The following is a 13,790-nucleotide window of genomic DNA, read 5'->3' as shown; positions in this document are numbered from 1 at the left end:
TCTCCGGTCAATAACCAACAGCGGGATCTGGATACCCATGATGGCTCCCACATGCTCCACGATGATCTCATCGGATGAACCACGATGTCGAGGATTAATCAACCCCGTATACAATTCCCTTTGTCAATCGGTATGTTACTTGCCCGAGACTCGATCGTTGGTATCCCAATACCTTGTTCAATCTCGTTACCGGCAAGTCACTTTACTCGTACCGTAATGCATGATCCCGTGATCAACCACTTGGTCACCTTGAGCTCAAAATGATGATGCATTACCGAGTGGGCCCAGTGATACCTCTCCGTTATCCGGAGTGACAAATCCCAGTCTTGATCCGTGTCAACCCAACAGACACTTTCGGAGATACCTGTAATGCACCTTTATAGTCACCCAGTTACGTTGTGACGTTTGATACACCTAAAGCACTCCTACGGTATCCGGGAGTTACACGATCTCATGGTCAAAGGAAAAGATACTTGACATTGAAAAAGCTCTAGCAAACGAACTACACGATCTTTGTGCTATGCTTAGGATTGGGTCTTGTCCATCACATCATTCTCCTAATGATGTGATCCCGTTATCAATGACATCCAATGTCCATAGTCAGGAAACCATGACTATCTGTTGATCAACGAGCTAGTCAACTAGAGGCTTACTAGGGACATATTATGGTCTATGTATTCACACGTGTATTCCTACGGTATCCGGGAGTTACACGATCTCATGGTCAAAGGAAAAGATACTTGACATTGGAAAAGCTCTAGCAAACGAACTACACGATCTTTGTGCTATGCTTAGGATTGGGTCTTGTCCATCACATCATTCTCCTAATGATGTGATCCCGTTATCAATGACATCCAATGTCCATAGCCAGGAAATCATGACTATCTGTTGATCAACGAGCTAGTCAACTAGAGGCTTACTAGGGACATATTATGGTCTATGTATTCACACGTGTATTACGATTTCCGGATAATACAGTTATAGCATGAATAAAGACAATTATCATGAACAAAGAAATATAATAATAATACTTTTATTATTGCCTCTAGGGCATATTTCCAACACCCTAACTTTATCGGGGACGATAATAGAGCCCGTCCCATCCGTCGCCGCCTCTTCCCATCATGACACGCATCCAGGCTGGCGAGGCATGCAATTCCAGGCTGGGTGGCTGGCCGCTGTGCTGGAGCAGTGGCAGGATCTTCACGAAGATTTGCATGCCACCATGCAGGTGCTTGTCAGGCTGGCAGGTCGGTCGCTGCGCTGGAGCGGTGGCGGGGCGGCGGAGCCTTGCCGTGGCCTCGCAAATGTCCCCGACAAGGATCTTGCCGGGGTCTGGCAAACGTCCCCGGCAAGGGTCTCGCCAGGAACTTGTCATCTGGTCTTCACGAAGATCTGCATGCCACCAGTTTTCACAAAGATCTGCATGCCACCAGTCTTCACAAAGATCTGCATGCCACCAGTCTTCACAAAGATCTGCATGCCACTATGCACGCGCCCCTGAGCCTTGGTCTTGACATTGTTGATGGTGTCAGAGCTCTCAACCTCAAGGGTGGTGTTCTTGTCAGTGCTTCGCAAGCCATCCGGCAAGGATCTTGCCGGGGCTCCAGCTTGTCTTCTGCTCCCTGGTTACTGGCTTGGATGCCGTCTTCGTTGTCTTGTATTTTGTCCCCAGCTACCCCCACCAAGCCCCGCCACGGGTACGACTGCAACTGCCCGTGCACAAGTAAGGGGTACCAAAGGGCCACCGATAGGAGCCCCTGGGCCTAGGCCACACACGAGTGCGAAGCGTCATTGGGCCAGGCCCAAAATGGTGCACGGGTACGTGTGACAAGGGTTAACTGCTGTAATCTTCTCGTCTGATGCGCTTCCCCACGATCTGCATTGAGTGTGCGACATGGGGATCGTGCGTGGAACGGTAGCAGCACGTGTGCGCCTGCGTGAATGCCTTAACATCGAATAGTAGAGAGGCAGCCCCGCGCCTTCCCCATAAAAAGAGGAATCCCCAAGGGCGCTACTCATTTACCACTTTCTCCCATTCCAATCTAGGAAACCGCCGTCTCCTTCTTCTTCCTCGAGCCCAATCTAGAGCTTTCTCCTCTGCCCGTTGCCGCCGCGCCCTCACCACCTTCGGTCCCTCGCGCTCCATCGGCTGCTATGGCGCCCAAAAACAAGGGCAAGGGAGCGTCCAAGGCGAGCGAGGGGGAAGAGGTGCCGGAGAGCGATAAAAGAGAAGAGGGAGAGAGAAGAGAGTCCAACCCACCTGGGCCTCCCAGCAGCCCAGCCAGGCCGGCCCATCTGCATCATGGCCCTTGGCCCAGCCGCCCCCGCTGATAACCCTAGCTAGCGATCAAGAGCCCCAGCCACCCGATCGATCCCCAGCTCCCCTGCCTCCTTCCTCCTAGCACTATCACCAGGGAGCGCACGCACGCGCAGCGCCCGATCCCCTCGCTTGAACCCCCCTCCATCCACCTCCCGATCTAGAACCGACGAGCCCTCTACGACCTCCCTTGACCCTCCTCCATCAGCTCCGCGGTCGGGCTCCTCTTCCTCCGTGCCGTCTTCGTCAAGCACCGAGAGATCGACCCCGAGCCCCTCCACGCGTGCCCGCACCCAACGCTTCGCTCCCGCAGGCGCCCAGCCACCCCGAGCTCCCTCACCTCACTACTTCATCCTCGCGTCTGCACCTTCCGCCCTGCTGCCCCGACGTGCCTCGTGCCTCATCGCCTTGCCTCGCCGCTGGCCCTTGCTCTGCCTCGTCGCGCCTCACCGCCATCCCCTCCTCTCGCGCTTTAACCTCGCCACCGGCTAGTCCCGCTCGCGCCGTCGTGCCTTCCTGCAGCTACTATTTCGTCCGACCGTCGATGACCTCCCTCGAGCGTCGTGTCTGTCCGCCCCTCATGGTCTGCGTCGGGCGCGCCCCTACCTCAATAGATCACCAAGAGCCGCCTTGCTGCAGTGCCCCACCTCGGACACACACCTCCGAACCGAGGCCTTTGTGCCACTTCTTTTGGGTTCATGCCAAGTCTTGCAAGACCGGGGCCTCATCGTGCATGACCATCATTGCACTATTTCATCTCTGTCGAGACTAAGAGGACGCCAAGTACCAGGATGACGACGACCCGTCAAGTTCATCTACATGCGTGTACCTCTACCGATGGCCCCGTACATCTACGGACGTGTACGACTACTGTTGCCCAAAGAACCATGGGTCACAAGTACCATGAACGACTACCATCACGAGAACGACTACTTCCACTACGACCCGTGTACCACTACTTCCTTCGACGAACTTGATCCATCCCGAATGCACCCATGGGAGGTATAATCGCCGAGACAACGTCCGTGAATGAATGATTGTGATGTATAAGTTGCACATGTTCGAATCGTGTCCGAATTGTTTCGTGGACATCCCTCATTTGCCTTGCCATCGTCATGTGGGACACACGATAGCGGGATCACTCCCCATCATATTTTGCATGACATGCTCTTTCGCACACTTGTTCTTTTGCACCGGTATCTCAATGAGTTGTCGGATCATCGGAATGTTTCCGTGGCACCATTTCCGTTGTCATTGTGTGGCACCCCTTTTGTTCCGCCATGGTGACCAAATGCGTCATAACATGCTCATGTCAACATTTTCATAAAATTGCATAAAACTTGTATATGTCATCCGCATCATGATAACAACATTTAAAATGTTCAAAATTGTTGTTTGCATTAAATTGCTAAATGACATGGGGATTTACCGGAATTGTTGTTTATTGTTCCAGCCTCATTTAAACTTGCCCAAATAGTTAGTTTACTTATGCTTCACCTCTTCCCATGTTAATCAACATTTAATCTTGTCATATACATAAACGAGAGTGAACTAAATAATTGAATGTGGTGTTTTGTCAATATGCAACTCGTTGCATATTGAGCTCCACTTAATTTGTAGTGTCCTTTGTTGCATTTTTCCATGTCATACCTCATTAAACCGGACATGCATCATACTTGAGTGTGACTCCCTCGATTCAATCGTACACTAATCATACACGCAAATGTGTACGATCAAGATCAGAGACTCACAGGAAGATATCACAACACAACTTTAAACACAAATTAAAATAATACAAGCTTTATATTACAAGCCAGGGGCCTCGAGGGATCGAATACATAAGCATGAATACACAAGAGTCAACGGAAGCAATTATATCTGAGTACAGACATAAGTTAAACTAGTTTGCCTTAAGAAGGCTAGCACAGAAGTAGCAATGATCGAAAAGGCAAGACCTCCTGCCTGGGACCTCCTAACTACTCCTTGAAGTCGAACTCCACGTAGAAACATCCTCGGGATCCTCTGACTCTTGGACTCCATCATCTGGTTGCGACGTCCGAGAAGAATGGAAAAAGGGGGGAAAGAGAGAGCAAAGCAACCGTGAGTACTCATCCAAAGTACTCGCAAGCAAGTATCTACACTACATATGCATTGGTATCAATGAAATGGGTAGTATCTGTGGACTGAACTGCAGAATGCCAGAATAAGAGGGGGATAGCTAGTCCCATCAAAGACTACGCTTCTGGCTGCCTCCATCTTGAAGCATGTAGAAGAGAGTAGCAAGAGAAGCATCAAGGGACACCGCATAGCATAATCCTACCCGGGGATCCTTCCCTCGTCGCCCTGTGGGAAAGTGATCACCGGGTTGTATCTGGAACTTGTAAGAGGTGTGTTTTATTAAGTATCTGGTTCTAGTTGTCATAAGGTCAAAATACAACTCCGAGTCATCCTTTTACCGAGGGACACGGCTATTCGAATAGATAAATTTCCCTGCAGGGGTGCACCACATTACTCAACATGCTCGATCCCTCTGGCCAGACACACTTTCCTGGGTCATGCCCGGCCTCGGAAGATCAACACATCGCATCCCCACCTAGACTCAATAGAGAGGTCAACACGCCGGTCTAAATCCTAAGCGCGCAGGGGTCTGGGCCCATCACTCATTGCACTCTTGCACGTTGTGAGGGCGGCCGGAAGCAGACCTAACCCCCTTAATACAAGCGCAGGCTTACGAGCCAATCCGGAGCGCGCCGCTCTGTCGCTGACGTCAAAAGAGCTTTGGCTGATACCACGACGTCGAGTGCCCATAACTGTTCCCGCATAGTTGGTTAGTGCATATAGGCTAGTGGTCAGACTCAGATCAAATATCCAGATCTCATTAAGCATGTTATTTTGAAGTAACCGCGGACGCCAACCAGGGACCAGGCCCACCTGTCTCCTAGGTGGTCGCAACCTGCCCTGTCGCTCTGCCACAAAGTAACCATCAGGGCGCTGCCGGGAAACCAGGCCCACCACTACCTAGGTGGAACCACCTGCCCCTTTAGCCCCCATCTCCGAACAGTAACATAGGTAATGTAAAAGTATATAGTATATGTACCTGTGATCACCTCCTGAAGTGATCACGACCCAGTAGTATAGCATGGCAGACACACAAGAGTGTAAGCCATTGATGATAAACTAGCAACCTATACTAAGCATTTAGGATTGCAGGTAAAGGTATCAATAGTAGCAACAAGGACATGCTATGCAACAATATAGGATCAAACCGATGAAACAGTAACACTACTCTAATGCAAGCAGTAGAGGGAAAGAGTAGGCGATATCGGGATGAACAAGGGGGTTGGCTTGCCTGGTTGCTCTGGCAAGAAGGAGGGGTAGTCGTCAATGTAGTCGATCACGGTGGTATCGCGGCGGTCTCGGGGTCTACCAGAAAGAAGTAACAGAGGGGGAGCACAAATAAATAACAGAGCAATCAAAGCAACACAAAGCAAACATGGCAATACGCGGTGCTAGGGTGACCTAACGCAGTAGTAGGTGATACCGACGAAGGGGGGAAACATCCGGGAAAGTATTCCCGGTGTTTCGTGTTTTCGGACAGACGAATCGGAGGGGGAAGGTTGTAGGTTCGCTATGCTAGGGACGCGTGGCGAATGAATGGACCGTGTATTCGAATTCGTCTCGTCGTTCTGAGCAACTTTCATGTATAAAGTATTTTCATCCGAGTTACAGATTATTTTATATGATTTTCCAAAGTTTTAAATGATTTTCAAAATTTCTGGATTTACTTGTAATTCGAAAATAAATGGGAAAAATGCTAGGTGCAACCGTTGCAGTGCCAACAATGCACCAAAGGCTGACATGTGGGCACAGTCAACTGCCCAGTCAGCAGTTGACTAGGTCAACATTGACCGGTCAATGGATGACTAATGATGGTGGTGTTGGGTTTCGTAGTAATTTCAAAAAAATTCCTACGCACACGCAAGATCATGGTGATGCATAGCAACGAGAGGGGGAGAGTGTGATCTACGTACCCTTATAGATCGACAATGGAAGCGTTAACTTGGTTGATGTAGTCGTACGTCTCCACGGCCCGACCGATCAAGCACCGAAACTACGGCATCTCCGAGTTCTAGCACACGTTCAGCTCGATGACGATCCCCGGACTCCGATCCAGCAAAGTGTCGGGGAAGAGTTCCGCCAGCACGACGGTGTGGTGACGATCTTGATGTACTACCGTCGCAGGGCTTCGCCTAAGCACCGCTACAATATTATCGAGGACTATGGTGGAAGGGGGCACCGCACACGACTAAGAATATGATCACGTGGATCAACTTGTGTCTCTAGGGGTGCCCCGTGCCTCCGTATATAAAGGCTCAAAGGGGGGGCCGGCCGGCCAAGAGGTGGCGCGCCAGGAGGAGTCCTACTCCTTCCGGGAGTAGGACTCCCCCCCTTTCCTAGTTGGAATAGGATTCGCGGAGGGGGGAAAAGAGGAGAGAGAGGAGGAAGGGGGGCCGGCCCCCTCTCCTTGTCCTATTCGGACCAAAGGGGGGGAGGGGTGCGCGGCCCATCTCTGGCCACCTCTCCTCTCTTCCACTAAGGCCCACTAAGGCCCATATACCTCCCAGGGGGTTCCGGTAACCTCCCGGTAATCCGATAAAATCCCGATTTCACCCAGAACGCGTCCGATATCCAAATATAGGCTTCCAATATATCAATCTTTATGTATCGACCATTTCGAGACTCCTCGTCATGTCTGTGATCACATCCGGGACTCCGAACAAACTTCGGTACATCAAAATGCATAAACTCATAATATAACTGTCATCGTAACCTTAAGCGTGCGGACCCTACAGGTTCGAGAACAATGTAGACATGACTGAGATACGTCTCCGGTCAATAACCAATAGAGGAACCTGGATGCTCATATTGGCTCCTACATATTCTACGAAGATCTTTTCTCGGTCAGACCGCATAACAACATACGTTGTTCCCTTTGTCATCGGTATGTTACTTGCCCGAGATTCGATCGTCGGTATCCAATACCTAGTTCAATCTCGTTACCGGCAAGTCTCTTTACTCGTTCCGTAATACATCATCCCGCAACTAACTCATTAGTTGCAATGCTTGCAAGGCTTCAGTGATGTGCATTACCGAGAGGGCCCAGAGATACCTCTCCGACAATCGGAGTGACAAATCCTAATCTCGAAATACGCCAACCCAACATGTACCTTTGGAGACACCTGTAGAGCTCCTTTATAATCACCCAGTTACGTTGTGACGTTTGGTAGCACACAAAGTGTTCCTCCGGCAAACGGGAGTTGCATAATGTCATAGTCATAGGAACATGTATAAGTCATGAAGAAAGCAATAGCAACATACTAAACGATCGGGTGCTAAGCTAATGGAATGGGTCATGTCAATCAGATCATTCAACTAATGATGTGATCCCATTAATCAAATGACAACTCTTTGTCCATGGTTAGGAAACATAACCATCTTTGATTAACGAGCTAGTCAAGTAGAGGCATACTAGTGACACTCTATTTGTCTATGTATTCACACATGTATTATGTTTCCAGTTAATACAATTCTAGCATGAATAATAAAATTTTATCACGATATAAGGAAATAAATAATAACTTTATTATTGCCTCTAGGGCATATTTCCTTCAGTCTCCCACTTGCACTAGAGTCAATAATCTAGATTATACTATAATGATTCTAACACCCATGGAGCCTTGGTGCTGATCATGTTTTGCTCGTGGAAGAGGCTTAGTCAACGGGTTTGCTACATTCAGATCCGTATGTATCTTGCAAATCTCTATGTCTCCCACCTGGACTAGATCCCGGATGGAATTGAAGCGTCTCTTAATGTGCTTGGTTCTCTTGTGAAATCTGGATTCCTTCACCAAGGCAATTGCACCAGTATTGTCACAAAAGATTTTCATTGGACCCGAAGCACTAGGTATGACACCTAGATCGGATATGAACTCCTTCATCCAGACTCCTTCGTTTGCTGCTTCCGAAGCAGCTATGTACTCCGCTTCACATGTAGATCCTGCCACGACGCTTTGTTTAGAACTGCACCAACTGACAGCTCCACCGTTTAATGTAAACACGTATCCGGTTTGCGATTTAGAATCGTCCGGATCAGTGTCAAAGCTTGCATCCACGTAACCGTTTACGATGAGCTCTTTGTCACCTCCATATACGAGAAACATATCCTTAGTCCTTTTAAGGTACTTCAGGATGTTCTTGACCGTTGTCCAGTGATCCACTCCTGGATTACTTTGGTACCTCCCTGCTAGACTTATAGCAAGGCACACATCAGGTCTGGTACACAACATTGCTTACATGATAGAGCCTATGGCTGAAGCATAGGGAACATCTTTCATTTTCTCTCTATCTTCTGCAGTGGTCGGGCATTGAGTCTGACTCAACTTCACACCTTGTAACACAGGCAAGAACCCTTTCTTTGCTTGATCCATTTTGAACTTCTTCAAAACTTTGTCAAGGTATGTGCTTTGTGAAAGTCCAATTAAGCGTCTTGATCTATCTCTATAGATCTTAATGCCTAATATGTAAGCAGCTTCACCGAGGTCTTTCATTGAAAAACTCTTATTCAAGTATCCCTTTATGCTATCCAGAAATTCTATATCATTTCCAATCAGTAATATGTCATCCACATATAATATCAGAAATGCTACAGAGCTCCCACTCACTTTCTTGTAAATACAGGCTTCTCCGAAAGTCTGTATAAAACCAAATGCTTTGATCACACTATCAAAGCGTTTATTCCAACTCCGAGAGGCTTGCACTAGTCCATAAATGGATCGCTGGAGCTTGCACACTTTGTTAGCTCCCTTTGGATCGACAAAACCCTCTGGTTGCATCATATACAACTCTTCTTCCAGAAATCCATTCAGGAATGCAGTTTTGACATCCATCTGCCAAATTTCATAATCATAAAATGCGGCAATTGCTAACATGATTCGGACAGACTTAAGCATCGCTACGAGTGAGAAGGTCTCATCGTAGTCAATCCCTTGAACTTGCCGAAACCCTTTTGCGACAAGTCGAGCTTTGTAGACAGTAATATTACCGTCGGCGTCAGTCTTCTTCTTGAAGATCCATTTATTCTCAATTGCTTGCCGATCATTGGGCAAGTCAACCAAAGTCCACACTTTGTTCTCATACATGGATCCCATCTCAGATTTCATGGCTTCAAGCCATTTTGCGGAATCTGGGCTCACCATCACTTCTTCATAGTTTGTAGGTTCATCATGATCTAGTAGCATGACTTCCAGAACAGGATTACCGTACCACTCTGGCGCGGATCTCACTCTAGTTGATCTACGAGGTTCAGTAGTGTCTTGTTCTGAAGTTTCATGATCATTATCATTAGCTTCCTCATTAATTGGTGTAGGTGTCACAGAAACAGTTTTCTGTGATGCACTACTTTCCAATAAGGGAGCAGGTACAGTTACCTCGTCAAGTTCTACTTTCCTCCCACTCACTTCTTTCGAGAGAAACTCCTTCTCCAGAAAGTTTCCGAACTTAGCAACAAAAGTCTTGCCTTCGGATCTGTGATAGAAGGTGTATCCAATAGTCTCCTTTGGATATCCTATGAAGACACATTTCTCCGATTTGGGTTCGAGCTTATCAGGTTGAAGCTTTTTCACATAAGCATCGCAGCCCCAAACTTTCAGAAATGACAACTTTGGTTTCTTGCCAAACCATAGTTCATAAGGCGTCGTCTCAACGGATTTTGATGGTGCCCTATTTAACGTGAATGCGGCCGTCTCCAAAGCATAACCCCAAAACGATAGCGGCAAATCAGTAAGAGACATCATAGATCTCACCATATCTAGTAAAGTACGATTATGACATTCGGACACACCATTACGCTGTGGTGTTCCGGGTGGCGTGAGTTGCGAAACTATTCCGCATTGTTTCAAATGTACACCAAACTCGTAACTCAAATATTCTCCTCCATGATCAGATCGTAGAAACTTTATTTTCTTGTTACGATGATTTTCAACTTCACTCTAAAATTCTTTGAACTTTTCAAACGTTTCAGACTTATGTTTCATTAAGTAGATATACCCATATCTGCTTAAGTCATCTGTGAAGGTGAGAAAATAACGATATCCGCCACGAGCCTCAATATTCATCGAACCACATACATCTGTATGTATGATTTCCAACAAATCTGTTGCTCTCTCCATAGTACCGGAGAACGGCGTTTTAGTCATCTTGCCCATGAGGCACGGTTCGCAAGTACCAAGTGATTCATAATCAAGTGGTTCCAAAAGTCCATCAGTATGGAGTTTCTTCATGCGCTTTACACCGATATGACCTAAACGGCAGTGCCACAAATAAGTTGCACTATCATTATCAACTCTGCATCTTTTGGCTTCAACATTATGAATATGTGTGTCACTACTATCGAGATTCAATAAGAATAGACCATTCTTCAAGGGTGCATGACCATAAAAGATATTACTCATATAAATAGAACAACCATTATTCTCTGATTTAAATGAATAATCGTCTCGCATCAAACAAGATCCAGATATAATGTTCATGCTTAACGCTGGCACCAAATAACAATTATTTAGGTCTAATATTAATCCCGAAGGTAGATGTAGAGGTAGCGCGCCGACTACGATCACATCGACTTTGGAACCGTTTCCCACGCGCATCGTCACCTCGTCCTTAGCCAATCTTCGCTTAATCCGTAGTCCCTGTTTCGAGTTGCAAATATTAGCAACAGAACCAGTATCAAATACCCAGGTGCTACTGCGAGCATTAGTAAGGTACACATCAATAACATATATATCACATATACCTTTGTTCACCTTGCCATCCTTCTTATCCGCCAAATACTTGGGGAAGTTCCGCTTCCAGTGACCAGTCTGCTTGCAGTAGAAGCACTCAGTTTCAGGCTTAGGTCCAGACTTGGGTTTCTTATCTTGAGCAGCAACTTGCTTGCTGTTCTTCTTGAAGTTCCCCTTCTTCTTCCCTTTGCCCTTTTTCTTGAAACTAGTGGTCTTGTTGACCATCAACACTTGATGCTCCTTCTTGATTTCTACCTCCGCAGCTTTCAGCATTGCGAAGAGCTCGGGAATAGTCTTATTCATCCCTTGCATATTATAGTTCATCACGAAGCTCTTGTAGCTTGGTGGAAGTGATTGGAGAATTCTGTCAATGACGCTATCATCCAGAAGATTAACTCCCAGTTGAATCAAGTGATTGCAATACCTAGACATCTTGAGTATATGCTCACTGACAGAACTGTTCTCCTCCATCTTGCAGCTATAGAACTTATTGGAGACTTCATATCTCTCAATCCGGGCATTTGCTTGAAATATTAACTTCAACTCCTGGAACATCTCATATGCCCCATGACGTTCAAAACGTCGTTGAAGTCCTGGTTCTAAGCCGTAAAGCATGGCACATTGAACTATCGAGTAGTCATCAGCTTTGCTCTGCCAGACATTCATAACATCTGGTGTTGCTCCAGCAGCAGGCCTGGTACCCAGCGGTGCTTCCAGGACGTAATTCTTCTGTGCAGCAATGAGGATAATCCTCAAGTTACGGACCCAGTCCGTGTAATTGCTACCGTCATCTTTCAACTTTGCTTTCTCAAGGAACGCATTAAAATTCAACGGAACAACAGCACGGGCCATCTATCTACAATCAAACATACATAAGCAAGATACTATCAGGTACTAAGTTCATGATAAATTTAGGTTCAATTAATCATATTACTTAAAGAACTCCCACTTAGATAGACATCCCTCTAATCCTCTAAGTGATTACGTGATCCAAGTCAACTAAACCATGTCCAATCATCATGTGAGATGGAGTAGTTTCATTGATGAACATCACTATGTTGATCATATCTACTATATGATTCATGCTCGACCTTTCGATCTCCGTGTTCCGAGGCCATATCTGTATATGCTTGGCTCGTCAAGTATAACCTGAGTATTCTGCGTGTGCAACTATTTTGCACCCGTTGTATTTGAACATAGAGCCTATCACACCCAATCATCACGTGGTGTCTCAGCACGAAGAACTTTCGCAACGGTGCATACTCAGGGAGAACACTTCTTGATAATTAGTGAGAGATCATCTTATAATGCTATCGTCAATCAAAGCAAGATAAGATGCATAAAAGATAAACATCACATGCAATCAATATAAGTGATATGATATGGCCATCATCATCTTGTGCTTGTGATCTCCATCCTCGAAGCACCGTCGTGATCACCATCGTCACCAGCGCGACACCTTGATCTCCATCGTAGCATCGTTGTCGTCTCGCCAATCTCATGCTTCCACGACTATCGCTACCGCTTAGTGATAAAGTAAAGCATTACAGTGCGATTGCATTGCATACAATAAAGCGACAACCATATGGCTCCTGCCAGTTGCCGATAACTCGGTTACAGAACATGATCATCTCATACAATAAAATTTAGCATCATGTCTTGACCATATCACATCACAACATGCCCTGCAAAAACAAGTTAGACGTCCTCTACTTTGTTGTTGCAAGTTTTACGTGGCTGCTACGGGCTTAAGCAAGAACCAATCTTACCTACGCATCAAAACCACAATGATAGTTTGTCAAGTTGGTGTTGTTTTAACCTTCGCAAGGACCGGGCGTAGCCACACTCGGTTCAACTAAAGTTGGAGAAACTGTCACCCGCTAGCCACCTTTGTGCAAAGCACGTCGGGAGAACCGGTCTCGCGTAAGCGTACGCGTAATGTCGGTCCGGGCCGCTTCGTCCAACAATACCGCCGAACCAAAGTATGACATGCTGGTAAGCAGTATGACTTATATCGCCCACAACTCACTTGTGTTCTACTCGTGCATATAACATCAACACATAAAACCTAGGCTCTGATGCCACTGTTGGGTTTCGTAGTAATTTCAAAAAATTTCCTACGCACACGCAAGATCATGGTGATGCATAGCAACGAGAGGGGGAGAGTGTGATCTACGTACCCTTGTACATCGACAACGGAAGCGTTAACTTGGTTGATGTAGTCGTACGTCTCCACGGCCCGACCGATCAAGCACCGAAACTACGGCACCTCCGAGTTCTAGCACACGTTCAGCTCGATGACGATCCCCGGACTCCGATCCAGCAAAGTGTCGGGGAAGAGTTCCGTCAGCACAACGGCGTGGTGACGATCTTGATGTACTACCGTCGCAGGGCTTCGCCTAAGCACCGCTACAATATTATCGAGGACTATGTTGAAGGGGGCACCGCACACGGCTAAGAATATGATCACGTGGATCAACTTGTGTCTCTAGGGGTGCCCCGTGCCTCCGTATATAAAGGCTCAAAGGGGGGGGGGGCTGGCCGGCCAAGAGGTGGCGCGCCAGGAGGAGTCCTACTCCTTCCGGGAGTAGGACTCCCCCCTTTCCTAGTTGGAATAGGATTCGCGGAGG

The sequence above is a fragment of the Triticum urartu genome, chromosome 7, assembly GCF_003073215.2.
Source record: "Triticum urartu cultivar G1812 chromosome 7, Tu2.1, whole genome shotgun sequence".
NCBI classification, from domain to species: domain Eukaryota; kingdom Viridiplantae; phylum Streptophyta; class Magnoliopsida; order Poales; family Poaceae; genus Triticum; species Triticum urartu.
Note: the sequence above shows the minus strand (reverse complement) of the source record.